The following is a 13,691-nucleotide window of genomic DNA, read 5'->3' as shown; positions in this document are numbered from 1 at the left end:
AGGATGGCACAACTGTTTCTCTGCAATGCTAAACTCGTCATTACATCCATCAATATGGAAGTTAATTAATGCGTTGCAAAAGGAAGAACAAGTGAACCATATGAAAGCTGAACAATGAATCGCCGGGATCGAACCACAAAAAAAAAAAAAATGTATAAAGACCGAAGTGATAAACTTAAAAAAATATGTTTAGATTTTGAAAATAGACCAATTGAAGACTATCTCCGAGGTATTGCGCATAACTTTCAATTACAAGTTTAATGTTTTATTAATTTTTATATATGATTAAGTTTTTTTAATAACTTGCATATTATAATCCAACATTTGACCGATAATTAGATTCTATGTATTATAAATGTTATAAATAATAAATAATGACATAATTGGGTTTTTATTTGATTTTTTTTTATGACACTACCAATTATTGTGCTATCAATTGTTGCAAGCGGTCAATTGTCGCGCGATCAATTTTCCGCTATCTATTGTCGTATATCCGATATAAATACGTCAGAAGTATCACTGGCATTAAAAAGTATTTCTAATTTTGTTAAAAAATCTTATTCAAATTATAAACAAAACACTATAACAGTTTATTTTTCAAACAAATAGTAAACATATATATATACACTATGCATGTGTGTACTACTTTTATTAAAATTTATAAATACTTTTAATGTTAAAATATGTAATCTTAAATAAAATAATACACTAAAAAATATGTTTAATAAGTCAATTTTCAAAAAAAAAAAATCAAGTTACTTTTTATAATTCGGGTATAGTTATGTTCGGTTATAATGATCACATTCTTTAGGTCCCTTGAAGATCGTTATAAGTGAATTTGACTGTATATGATTCTGTTTACCTATATAATAATAATATGTGATTGTGTGTATATGCACAATATGCATAGTATGTATTGCAAAAAAATTAATTGGTTTGCTTTTTGCATATTCTGAATAGTATTATTATTTGGTTGGGTTATCTCACTAAATAACTACCTAAATTACTTACCATTTTTTTTTTTACATTTTCTTTTATATCATCTTTTTAAATGCAATGTGTAAATGGAAAATGTTGTTTAAACTATAGAAGATTATTAACTGAATTTGTTCAAAATGTATGTTGGTTATATATATATAAATATTTACTTTATACGTATTACGAAAAATATCTTAATATTGTTAGAAAATTTAATTTATATTACTAATTTTATCGATTTTTAAACGCAAATTTAATTTGAAAATGTTTTTATGTTGTCTGTATAAAATAATACCAGAAAAATTATTTATGTGTTGTAATTATCATACTTAAGTGGTGGAAAGAAATATCTGAGTTGTGTTTTCACTGATCCCGGTATAATTTCTTTTATGTCGTGTTTCTTGTTGTATTTTAATATTTAATTTAAATTGAGTCTAATGAACAAAATAAATTAATAAAACAAATTATCTAGATAGTACTTAGTGTAGTACTAACATTTTGAAATTCTCATTATATTTATATTAGCTATAAACTAACATTCATATGAAAAGTAATTCAATAGATTACCTATAGTTTATTATTATTTTTAATGCTCATTGTAAATAATCAATATGTTTATATTTATAAGTAAGAGTGAGACGTGTAAGCAAAAGCAATCTCGAGTAAATAGAAGCTACTCAAAATTATCCTTCTATTTGACCTAGAAACTTAAATAATTCAAAAATAACTATATTTACACATGTCTATAACTTATTAATAATACTATGTAAATTTTTTTTAGTTTCATTCTTATTTTTTCTTATTTTTAAACATTTATTTTAAATTTCAAAAAAAAAAAAATGAAATATGTACAAATTAAGAGCATTACAACTTATAGTTAACAGCCACACAGTAACACCAGAAATCAATATTTTGTACTAGACAATTTCACATTATTCATTAGTTACAAATTAAAAAAATAAAATAAAAATATTATTTACAACACTGGTCTAAAATAAGCAATAAAGAGTGAGATAAAATAAATACTAGGTTCAGTTAGTCTGTAGGTATTATATTTCATGTCTGTATTTATTTTTAAATTGCGTAAAATAATGTTCTACCACTATATTGTTATAAGTACTCAATATTATCTGATAATTTTAGACCTAAGTTATATTCGTTCAATTGTTAGGTGAAGGTTATTTACAAATAAAACATTTGATTATTCGAAATAAAATTATTTCATTATTAATTTAAAAATATGTATTATTTTAATTTTATTATCTATCAGCTTAATATTAAATAATAATATGTATTCTTTATTTTTTTTTAACAATAGACTCAGTATAAATTGATATAAATATGACATAATACAGAGACCATATCTTGAAATACGGCTAAGTTCGAGTGAACAGCACTCGCTTTAATGTAGGATAGTCATTCGTTGTAAAATTTTATCTCGTACTAACATATGTTTCTTAAAATATTTTCAACAGGCTCTATGGCCATAGATAATATTTCAATATATAAAAGTATTTATACTAACTATATTCAATTTCCTACCGATAAATTATAAAATATTTTCAACAGGCTCTATGGCCATAGATAATATTTCAATATATAAAAGTATTTATACTAACTATATTCAATTTCCTACCGATAAATTATAAACAGTAAGTCCTTGAAAAACTATTTTATATTTAAAAAAGTTTATGAATAATAATAGGAAAATGAAAAAAATCTATTTATGTATCACACTACAAGACTAAGTCAAAATCCTTGACCCAGAAATCAGAATCAAAAACATATATTTATGAACACATCATTTAACTATGAAATATAACCATATGATTTATAATATGTACTTATCACGAAATTGTTTGACATTTCTATGTGTTCATCGTTAATGTAAATGTAAAATTTGTATAAATATTAATCATGATGTATAAATTTTATAATTATTTTATTGTACCTATAAAATATTTAAGTTTAAACCTCAGGCTTTAAAAAAAAATTATCATAGGTATCTATTCTATTGGAAAAACGATAATTTCCAAAAAAATGTGAGTACAACTTTAATGCCGTATTTGTTTAACAACCACCTATCACTAGATTATGTGTTTCGAGTATAGGGAGCGCTGCGGAAAACTAGGGAAAACCGTGAAAAGTTTTCTGTATCCAGTGTGCCTTTAATATCGTTGCGGGAAAGTCGTCGGTAATAATTATATATTTCCTCTACCCGTTTGTTTACGCTAATGTAAGTTATTTTACACAAAATAAAATATTTACGTGATGATGAGATTTTCATAAATTGATCGCTGAATTAAAAAAAGAAAACAGGTCAGTACTTTGGACGTAATAATTTTTATTTTTAAGTAAAAATCAAAATTATTTAAAAATTTTGATAATTATTTCACCTAAAATTAAGAAGAATTTATCTCGTTGCCATGTCCGTTGTGATATTCTATTTTAAAACCAGAATATCTAATAATGATTATCTTTTTTAAAATAAAAATGATATTTAGTGTTAAAAAAAATAAATAAATAAATATTTGGCACTTGGTGATTTTTTTATGAGCTTATATTATAAAAATAACCGTACATATATATAAATAACTTTATGGAATCCAACTATAAAATGCTAATATGTATGTTTTCAATCCACTATAATATAATATAATATTATGACTTCTGATACAATCGTGGTAAGTATTATCGAAAGTATAAATTTCACCAATGTCTATTATTTATTTATTAAAGTATTACTATATTTAATATAAAAATGTATGGGCTTTTCACGTTATGAAAAAAATCAAATCGGATCACTTTAAGATATTTATGTAAAATTAATAATAAATGCTTCGCTATAAATTAATTTCGAATCTAACTAAAACGTAATAATTAGTGTTATAAATATAACTATTTTAATAATTTAATATTTTTCATAATGTTTTTCAAGAATTTTATTTTTATAATACCACCAAGATTAAATTGCAAGTATAAAAATATTTCATCATAATATTGTCAATATATTAACATTATTATATTAAATCGGAAATTGTGACTATGCACTATTTTATACTAATTTGTTATTCTATAAACATGTGAAAATGTTTATTTTTGGCGTCCAGTCAGGAATTTTTTTTTCGAAAGTATATCGTATATACTATATAGCAAAAATAATAATTGCAAAGAGCAACACCGCGAATTGAAATGGAACAAAGGTCGTGGATTTGAATTAAATCCCCCAGAGTCCAGACTATTGTTGGTGTACACATCTATTATTGTTTAGCCTCAACAACATGCCGGCCTTTAAAGGTTGACCTCTACAGTCATTGCCAGAGCTATTAAAAAAAAATAAAAATAAATGGAAATTTTACAATTTTACTGTCAACGTGTGCGTATGCGTGAACGACACATAATAGGTAGGTAATTTATTTTTAGGCAAGAGTTTGTGAAAAAAAAAATAAAAAAATACCCAAACCTCTTACCAACGGTTAGCATCAGCGTTTTTAGGTAAAAAGACTAAAAAGGAATTGAAAAAAAAAGATTTTTATACCCTCTATTGAAATACTATAATAGTAATAGCAACTATAGGTTATTCATCGGTTTTGTCGAAAAGTATTGATCATTTTTAATACTTCTTTATCTATGTTATTTTATTAAACTCTCTAAATGGAAAATATATCGGTACACTATTTAATATTGCATTGAATATCTATGTTTTGCATTTTTTGCAAATTTCAGATTGGTATATGCATTATTATACAATTTTAAAAAAAGCAATTCAAATATGTATATACATTAGATAAATTTTAATATAATATATACAATAATCATGAGTGTTATTTGTATGCGAATTAATTTAAATACATGTTTTACTAAAATAATTGATAGTTATGAAAATATTTCATTCAGACGATTATACAAGAAAAATCAATAGAATATTTTGACTAATTTATCATAAAATAAATATAAACGATTATCTATATAAAACACTTGTTAAATATTTTTTATATTTTTTATCTTAATAAATATAACCATAAGATACATGAAATTAAATTACTTTACACACATTTCTTTCAAAATTTTTTAACAACTATAAAATGTTTTATGTTTTATATTTTTCATTAAAAAAAAAAAAACTAAGTACCGTTACAGTTTTATAGTAAAATTAATGCATTTGAATCATCTAATTGATTAGTTTATTTAATTAATACTTAATTTGATCTAATATAAGTTGTTTTTTAAAATACATTTTTTGATCATAATTTATTTGTTTAAGCTGAAGTTAATTTTTTAATAATTACATATATTTTTGCATTATATGCAATGTATAGGTATAAAATATTTGAATATTTAACTACTGATAATTAGAGCTTAGTAGTTAATGGATATAAATTATGCACCATCGTTGAAAATAATAAATTTTATAAACAGCATATTCTGATCGTGAAGAAGTCCAAATACAACATTTTGTTAATGGTTATTATTCGATATTCATTATTCACAGATACTAATAGCATGGTTATAGGTATTGTCCTGAAGAACAGAATAGTTATTGATTTCACTCCATCGTCGATTGTGTTTTAAGATTATTTTCGTTCAAATAAACTTATAAACATAGTATAATACACTCTTAAATATTTTGTCATTACAAAAAAAACTCAATCTGTGTATAATTTTAGTGGTCGAGGGTAAAATCTTAAAATGTACTTAACCAGAAAATATTTTTTTTTTTTTTTTTGAGATCTTTGGATGATCAGTTTATTCAATTTATTTTTTATTTTACCATGTATACAAAAAATTGTTGTAAAAATGTTCAAAATATTTATGAATACAAAAAAATCAAACTTTTTGACATTTTCAAATATTTACAACTTAGAATAATTTATTAAAATAGGGTGTGTGAAATACTTTATTTTTAAAATTTTCTTATAGGGAACACGTTAATAAATATTATTTTATTTTTTTTTAATTGTAAATATGGTATGAGAAAATTTTCTGGATACTCATATATTTTTTTTATTTAATTAATATTTCGTTATAAAATTATAATTTGTTAGTTGTAAATCATGACAATTATTTTACTAACGAAACAATTGATTCAATGTTTGAACACTTGATTTTTTTTAAATTTTAAATGAATTGATTTTCATATTTTGTCAATATTTTTATAAATTGTATTCATTTTTGAATAAAATCTTTAAAACTACGATTAAAATTGTAAATTTATTTTTATTTTTTTTTTTGCTTTAGCTACAGTAAAATTGTAATTTATTCTATCATTTATATCAGTTTACATTATTTCAATTACTAAAAGTTAAAAAAAAAAAAAAATAGATTTTTTTAAGATGTTCTGAAATGTTGATGTTTTATTGCAATAACATTATGTTAATTTTTGACCATGATGAACTAAAGTTTTAATTTGTACAACATTGTTTTGAAAGCATATATTTTTTTTAAATTGATCATACATTAGTATAATTCAAGTAAATTTCCTGCTAAATTTCAATTAAACCTCAACATTTTTTATTACTTACCACAATTTTTTGATAAATATGTTAAACAATCAATTATTTCAAATACAATTTGAAAACTATCTCTTCAAATTATACCTAAAAAAATAGTTATTAATTTATTATTTTTCCATTTTAAAATTTATTGCCACCAATCTGTTTTTTTCAATCTTACTACTTATAATATTATATGTCGTAGTTTAAGTATTAGACATTAGTTAATACAAGTATTATATTGACTATTCAGTAAACAGATAAATTATTATTGGCCTGTTTTCGTTAAATTTTTGACATACATCTATAATTTATTACTGATTTTATGTGTAATAATTTATTCATCAAAACTACTGCTTATGATTTATAAGTTATCAAGTATTATTAAAATTCAATGTATTTTATTAATGTAATAAACTAAATAGGTGCTTCTTAAAAAAATATTATTTGACATTTTGATCCAATGAATTAAATAACTCATCTAAAAAAAATGAAATATTTAAGACTTAGTGATTCCTTTAGAGATATACCGTAAGTAGGTATCTATTCAAAGAAAACATTTTTATGAGTTGATTGTTATCAGTGTATCGTGGAACGATGTTCATCTTACTGTTTACATACAAGCAAATCACATGACATCGTAATACTACCTAACAGATTACGGAAACAATTCGTTAAACTCAACAACTAAATAAATTGCAAACATATTTAACATTGGCTTACATAATTTATTTAAACAGTGTACTTTGATAGTCAATTCTGAAAATAAACCATTGAAACCAAAATAAAATGTTTTTCGCTGTGTAGGACTTGTACGTACTCATCTTATATTATTAATTAATATCATATTATTATGTTGATAAAGGAGGTTTTTTCCGTACAGTTTCGTCTAATTCTTGTGGTTTATTTAACTTCGAATCGAATAATTGAATTTTACGAAATATTTTAATGGTTAAATATGCATAATAATTTATTGAGGAAACGATGACGGAGGTAGCATAGTTTTCTTCGACGTCATTGTTGCGTCGTGCCACGGTGTTTCACCAAGCGCATGTTACTTAATAATAACATAATATTATACATTTTGGTATTATACGTGTGTTTCGTTTGAAATGTTAAAGGCATCGATGATATTATTGCATTGAATTTAATAGTACAATATATTTTTAAAAATTAAAAATATATTTTCAGAGCAATTAAGTCGCTTTGATAATCATTTTATTACAGATAGCAAATTCAGAATAAATTGTTTTTTTTTTAAATATTCAGAGAAAAAAGTGTACAATGCAATGCAATTTAAAATACATTAAATTATAAATTGATTAGTTTTTTGATTTAGAAAATGTTTTTATGGTAACTTTTTAAGGTATGTACATTCCTAAAATATTTTGTTTTGGCCTACAGTTTGATTTTAAATCAGAAATAAAATAATTTAGGTATTGCTGTTTGTATGAAAATAAAATATTAAAAATCTTAGAGTGGTATTTAATTTAAATTTAAACTAATTTTAATTGAAATTCAAAAAAATATAATTTATAATTACTTTCATATTTTAATAATGTTTAGAAGTATTATTTCTGTTATTTTTCTTTAAAAACCTCTTAAAATTTTGAAAACGCTTCATCAAAAATATAATTATTATAAACTAGTATTATAATAATGAGGTTTTGTAAAAATAACATTATTATGGATTTTTATGTTTGCAGTTTATTGTTAAATAGATTAGATACATTAAAAGTTTTAAGTATAATTTTTATATTATTATCTTAATATAACATAGAGTGTAGTATTACACTTGAAATTTATAATGTATTGCACATTTATATTTCAGACACTTAAAAATGTATGTAAAGTATGTTTAGTAAGCATTTATATTTTATATTACTATGAATGTAAGTAAATGTAGTTTTCATATTTTACAATAGTTGATAATAATTTATGATTAAATTGATTGACGATGTGAAATTTAAACTTAAAATAAAATAAATTTATTACCATATTTTTTTTTTTTTCATGGTAAAGTTATATTTTGAAGATAACGACTTAAGATTTTCAATATTCTGTTTAACAGTTTAAGAACCTTAAGATCCTCTCTGTATATTGGTTACATATTATCATTTAGGCCGTATCATAGTGCCCTATATCTATCAGATGTTTAGGAAATGACTACGAGTACATGTTAGCTTAGACACCTTATTAGGTCTTTTGGATCGGGTAGATTTCTTCTTGACCCTATTAATTTTCCATAAAATGCCAGAGAACGAAGTAACAAAACTTCAAAAACATCACAGTGATCGATTGTGTCGTGGAAAACGATAATAACCGTTGTCTTAGATCGGAAACATACACATTACACGGCGTTAATCATCTTACTTCTCAAAAAAATCTAACTAAAATAACACATATTATTTCCTAGATTGAAAGGAAATGAATATGTATCACGGAACTTATTCAAGACTTATTACGAGATTGATTATTTTTCGAGATTGTTGATCACAGTCGGCTTTTGTATTCAAGGATTGTATACATGATCTCGGAGATAAGTTATATATTTTATATTTACTGCTAAAAATTTCGTCAGAGAAAATTGTTGGACAGAATAATTGTCATGGAAACTTTGGCTCATTTAATATTTTGTATGGATGTTTTGTTTGAATATATTACATTTATACGGTTAATCTTTAATAAACAATTACTGAGACAATTATTGTGTTTTTGTTTATATAATCTACTATATTATATTATGTGAGTGTAAATTAATTTATTTTTTAGTACCTCAATACTTATATATTTATATTGTGACTAGGTTGCGTGTGTGTGATGTTTTGCTGTAATCAAGCTGTAAAACGTTAATTATCCCTAAAGCAAAAAAAAATATCCTTATTCTGAACCTTTAAATGTCAACTATAATTTGTCGATTAAACGACGTATGGTGTTGAAAATAATAATATTAAAACAATACATCGATACACGCAACAAATATAGTTGACCCCGAATGTGAAGCATATAAAAATTGCATAATTGTATTTATAATCAATGAACTATGTATAAAAAATTTGCGCTTTCATGTTATCATTCATTGTTTACTATGTTAATGTACAAATCATTGATTGACAAAGTTCTATTCACATTCAAATTTTATATTTGAATTAATTACAATATTCAATCGGCTAAGTGTTAATGCCATTAAAAATTATTCGAGTACGTAAATATATATTTTTTACTATACAAAAAATTAACTACCAAATGCTTCGGATGTGAATATTGAGTATAATGAATTTTTATTAATTTCTCAGAAATTACGATTCTACAGTTGATATTTTTTTTTTTTTGAATCTTGAGAGGGAGAAAAAAATGTATATTAATTATTGACTATACTTCTAATTAATCATAAACATAAATATTATTATAACTATTCGGTTATACGAAGAACTTTTAAATTTCTCCAGTCTACTATTTATATTTCAAAAGAATTACTTATTTATTTTTATTTTTGATTGTGCTTATATTCACTGACAAGGGTTTACTGACGTCTAATTAATGTTAACATAAATATTTACACTTATTTGGTATATCTACATTACCTACGAATTACGATACATTATTACTTATTTTTAATAACGTTAAATAAATTATTTATTATTTAATTTGCTTATTTTTGTATATTATTCCTAAGTAGTTAACATAAATCTTATAACGATTAGTTAAATATATACTAATATAATTATTGTTCTTTTAGTTAGGAAAACGTTGTATGAACTAATAATACACTTAACATATTCATTTTAAAAGGTTAAGTATAATAAATTAATTTTCAGCAAATATTTTTATAACAGTTCATTTTTTATTTTTTTTTTTAATGATATTTTATAACATTTAATCTTTATAATCTTTATAAATATATACTCATAAAATAATAGAGTAGTAGGTATCTATACTTCGATTGAGAGTAAAGCGCTCGTCTCCTTTTGCTTTGCTTAATGTAGCATACATTATAGTGCTGCAAAGATAAACTGTATATTTGTATTATAATATATTAGATAATATGCTAATTGCCAATGTTCTTATAACAATACAACTTTAAGATGAATAATTCATTTTATAAAAATATTACTAAACCAAACAAATTGCATTTGATTTATATGAACTAAATTTAATTCAACTTAAAATACAGAAATTTTGCAAAAATTTAAAATTTCAGGGTTAAATTATTATTTATTGAATAAAAACATAATAATTTATTTTACATACGATTATAAAATAGATAAAATATTCAATCTATATTATAATAAAAAAAAACTAAGAATAATTATTTCTGTACATAGTACAATATATCTTGTTTCCACTAGATTTTAAAATACTTTATATTTAAACTTTTATATTTTACCTTTTTATTTTGCTTATATACTTTAGATTAAATGTAATTTATTTTTTATCTTTATGGAATAGTAATATATTTTTTTTCTTTGGACTAAATATAGTTTTCAGTTGCCACCAATTTTTCAGAAGATGATACTCTAATATGCCAGAAGCTTCTTGAGTTTTATATTTTAATAATATAATTTAGTTTTATGAAATGTTTTCATAGTCATATTTGAATGTTTGTGTTTCAATTCTAGTTACAAGGTCGATGGGAAGTTTTAAACTATAAACTTATATCCACGATCTTTTAAAGTGTTGTGTGTCCACCACTCACGAGAAAAAATAGTAGAACCGTAGACAATTTCATTTAAAATAATTGTTAATAGTAAAGTTCGTTGGTTTCATTCCAAGATAAAAAAAAAGAAAAAATACTTAAAAATATATCATTTTTTTTTACAATACAAGCCAAAAACACTCAATCTTATGATATCAGCCTTTTTGCCATTGTTTAAAATCTAATTATGTGTGTTGTTCTCTGGTTTAAGATTTACAATACACATGTACTCATTATTGTGTTTTAATTTATTCTGACAACAATATTCTGCTACTTAAATAATAATTTCAAGACCATCGTTTTATTTCATTTATTCTATACCATTCAACATTTTTCCTAAAATAATGTTTACATAGTTTTGAGTCATTTAGATTTTGAATATCAAATACCATCATAGCATAGAACGTACCATGCTTGATTGAATACATTATTGAATTAAAGTTAATTGTTTTTCGCCACTTTTAATTATGCAAATAAATCGATTGGAACGATAAAAACAATTAGTGCATACATTATTATGTATAAGTTGACATTTTTAAATTACTGAATTCAACGTGAAATTGAGTAGGTAATTTTTTTTAGTCATAAAACAAACAAAATCGGTAATTAAATATCTGTAAAAAATCATTAATATAATTATTATGATATTTCTCGTAGGTAATAAATAGCACTCATTTTATCACAAAATTATGAAGATATATGAAAAGACCATAAAAAAAAAAAAATACCTATCTATGTATAATTTACTATATTTACGTTGAAGTGTTAACCTGATTTTTTGAAATCTATTTTATTATTTTTACTTTTATTATGTTTTGTTTTACTATTTTGTTGTTATCCACTTTTTATGGTTAAAACGTCATTATCCGTTACGAGTTTGGCGGTACAAGGACCACAATGACGAGTGCACGCAATATGCTCCGTAGTCAGTGGTGGTGATGTATTTGTAAAGAAGTGAGGGGGGGGGTGAAGGGAGATTTAGGTATAATAATATGTTGAAAAAAAATATTGAAAACAAAAACAAGCGGCCTTTTGACTTAACATTATACAAAAGGGCAGAAAAAGGGTATTTTATTGCATCCATCCATATAATAATGTAAAAAACAGTGGAAACGACGTTATTATTATTTCGTTACTAGCAGTGTGTAATGTGCGTCAGTTGTATTTTATCAGCAGTTTATGGAGCGCCTTTCCCATGTTAATATATGTTTGCTTTTTGATGCGATATTATTATTACTTCTTGTGGTTCTGCCTCTGCCGTTTTACTTATTCAGCAATAACGTCTCAATGCATTCGGTGTTATAGTACACTATTTTTTCCTCGTACTAACGCATAATAATAATATTATAATGCACACATATTGCGTGGTGTGTATTTTTCATGTTATAAATTATAATATATTCATTTATGGTTATGGTAGCCTTAGTTTTCCCGATGACCAAAATCCACTACCGTGTTGTAATATTGGAGATGTCATGGTCAATATTTAACACGTTTACACGATCTTTATGTAACTAAATATTTTTTACATATCAATTAATAGTTTTAGTAATCATTTCAATTTATTCATTTTGAAAAAATGGTGTAATGTGATCACAACTAATAATACCAAACATTAATGTGCCTGAGCTTGTGGAAATATAAAATAATAAATATCTAAATATTCAATTAGCACAAAAAAATAAAATATATATGTACTCGTATATGTAATTAATATTGTATCAAATAGAAAATAGGTATTTAGAATTTAAAACACGTGAATCTATAACACGAAAATGAATCAAATTGTAATGGCTTATGACTAAACTTTAATTTGTATGAATTGCTTCAACCCCTCGTATATAATCGCCTTTCTATAGTACATTTTTGTACTTAAATAAACAATACAAATTTTCTGAGAATTTATTTTACATCACACTTAACTCATTTTAAGTTGTTTTGTTAACTAATTTATTTAAAAAATATTTATACATATAATTTTATAAGTAAATAATTTATGAACTTAACAGGACTACAACTCGTGCTATTAATGTAAAAGTTATGTTGTTAAATGTTTAAAATATCATTGTTATATTATTATATCTCTATATCTATTGACTTAGTCATTTATTATTTATTTTATTAGTGTAAAAGTTAGATTACATTGTTTATGGTAATATTATTATATCTCTAAATATATTTACATAGTTATTCACTATTTTATTTGCAATAATTTCATTAAATATATTATATTAATGCATATTTAACAAGTTTAATACTTAAGCAAACTATTAAATGTTAGTATGGTTTAAGTTTTTTAGTCGAAGACTTTAGGGTACAATACTTAGATTCTTTTTACGTAGATACTTATCAAATTTTATTGTAAATAATGATGTCGAACCCAACCGTAAACAATACAGGACACAGAAAATTATCTATTCAACAGACGTCTTTATTCTAAACTCAACAATAATTATCCTAACCTGTTAGTTAACCTGCAGATTTTCTTTTACAGTATTAGAAGTAGGCGATGAATTTACTAAATA

The 13,691-nt window shown here is 23.2% G+C and overlaps 1 protein-coding gene across 1 annotated transcript in view; it reads left to right on the top strand.

Annotated features, from left to right (window-relative positions):
• Nucleotides 1–3,150: 3,150 nt before the first annotated feature.
• LOC112601970 (protein amalgam-like) overlaps nucleotides 3,151–13,691 on the top strand; it is a 309,973-nt gene continuing 299,432 nt past the window's right edge. The window contains exon 1 of the mRNA XM_025349872.1: nucleotides 3,151–3,297. The gene's annotated coding sequence lies outside the window, so the exon portion shown is untranslated. The remainder of the gene's footprint in view (nucleotides 3,298–13,691) is intronic.

This window comes from Melanaphis sacchari, unplaced genomic scaffold (assembly GCF_002803265.2).
Source record: "Melanaphis sacchari strain LSU unplaced genomic scaffold, SCAv2.0 Contig80_pilon_pilon, whole genome shotgun sequence".
Lineage (NCBI taxonomy): Eukaryota > Metazoa > Arthropoda > Insecta > Hemiptera > Aphididae > Melanaphis > Melanaphis sacchari.
The sequence above is the reverse complement of the archived record's forward strand: the minus strand, read 5'-3'. Positions and strand labels throughout refer to the sequence as shown.